This window comes from Jaculus jaculus, chromosome 12 (genome assembly GCF_020740685.1).
Source record: "Jaculus jaculus isolate mJacJac1 chromosome 12, mJacJac1.mat.Y.cur, whole genome shotgun sequence".
Taxonomy (NCBI): domain Eukaryota; kingdom Metazoa; phylum Chordata; class Mammalia; order Rodentia; family Dipodidae; genus Jaculus; species Jaculus jaculus.
The window spans coordinates 80,863,750-80,865,643 of NC_059113.1; the positions used below are offsets into that span (position 1 = coordinate 80,863,750).

The 1,894-nt window shown below is 35.2% G+C and overlaps 1 non-coding gene across 1 annotated transcript; it reads left to right on the top strand.

Moving 5' to 3' along the window:
* Positions 1 to 223: 223 nt before the first annotated feature.
* On the top strand, positions 224 to 414 carry LOC123453974. The gene has a single exon (XR_006633135.1). It is a non-coding gene; the product is annotated as a U2 spliceosomal RNA (small nuclear RNA).
* The last annotated feature ends 1,480 nt before the right edge of the window (positions 415 to 1,894 follow it).

Here is a 1,894-nt window from a genome sequence, read left to right on the forward strand (position 1 = left end):
ATTGTAATGTCCTGTTACTTAAAAGGAGGAGGCGACTGATCAGACTTCTGAGCCAGCCTGTCTCAAGATAACAACACAATTTGCCTTAGTTACCTAATAAAATCCTTTCCAAGTGTGTTATTGGTATTAATGATATAAAATCGTATTAAGACTGCTTTCTTTTTAAAAATAGGATTAATCAATTTGGTTTAATTTTGTAATACCCTTATAAGAAAGATAATTAATCACTACTTGGCCTTTTGGCTAAGATCAAGTGTAGTATCTGTTCTTATCAGTTTAATATCTGATATGTCCTCTATCTGAGGACAATATAGCAAAAGGATTTTTGGAACTCGGACTTGAAATAGGAACTTGCTCCATCCACTTCATGCATCGACCTGATATTGCAGTGCCTCTAGGACCGGTGCACCCCCTCGGGGGAATAAAAAAAAAAAAAGAAAGAAAGAAAGAAAGATAATTATTGATGGGGTGAGATGAATTGATTGAAGGAACTGGGAAGGAATTTTGCAATGATTACTTGTTAAAAATGCCTTTTGAGTGGTACTTAGATCAGAATGTTAAAGAATATAAATAAAGGTATGTAGATGTAAAAAAAAAAATAAGAAAGAAATAAAGAAAGAAAGAAAGAAAGAGAGAAATTTTCAGGCTAAAGCTAAACACCATGCCTAAAGTTAAAGGTTTTAAAACTGTTTACAAACTTTAAGAAACAAAAACCTAATTTTTAGGCTAAAATGTGTTGGAATAGCTTGCTTAAGTTTTATCAAATTTAAGTCATGGATAAAACATAAAATTGTTTTATGTTTATAAAAATTTCTGTGGTACATAAAAATCCATAGCTATCAAGTTTAAGCCAAAATCATTGGTTGTCAAGTAATTTTTTTTCTTTCAAAAAAATTATCAAGGGTTATATTAATATTTACCTAGCTCAGAAAAGACCAGATTCTACTCTATTGTATGTCAAGTAACTGTCTCAATTTTGGCACCATGATAACATTTCATTAGATTTGGTTAACTTACATTCAAAAATTCTAGCTATACAGAATAGTCATCTTGATTTTGATGCTACTAAGGCTGCTAATGATTTATTTACTACAATTAAGTCTCTGTTGCCTGGTTGGGACTCTCTAAGTTCCTGGATAGGCAGCTTTACAGCTGTGGGAGTTTGCCTTCTGCTTCTCTTATGCCTATTGCCACTTTTCTTCAAGTGTTTAATGAAGTCTATTGTAAATGTTCACACAGAGGTCCGAGCTATACACTAAAGGACATGTCCTTGGCTCTGTCAGACTTTATCCTAGTTCTTTCTGAATTTTGTCCAGCTGGTGGCCAGAGACAGATAAGAAAGGAGAAGGAGAATCTAAAACAGAGAAACTTGCTGGGTCAAAAAGCACTGAGGATAAGGTAATCTCCATTATGATGGGCTAAGAAAGCAATGGTACTTTATGACTTTTAAAATAATAGGTTTATCTAAACAGGTGGTCGTAGGCCAGAGGCCCCCACAGTGGAGTGTTTCTGGAATGCCCTTAAAAAGGAGATTGCTCCAGGACCTTAGAAAAATTAATAAGGCCATGGTACCTATGAGAGCCCTAAAACCAGGCCTCTCTACTCCAGTAGCAATTCCTGCAGGATATTGTAAAATCATTATTGACCTAAAAGATTGCTTTTTTACAATTCCCTTACACCCTGAAGATCATCAGCATTTTGGATTTAGTTTACCTGTGGTAAATTTTAGAGGCCCTGAAGATAGAAGAGGCTACAATTCTGAGTCAAAGGGTCACTTTTATCTCTTATAAAAAGCCTCTTCTCCTGGTCATTTGTGCCACTAACTTTACACCCACCAGGGTGTTCTGGCAGTTTGGGACCCTCTACTGGGTCCATTTATCCTCCAAAAGTTAAA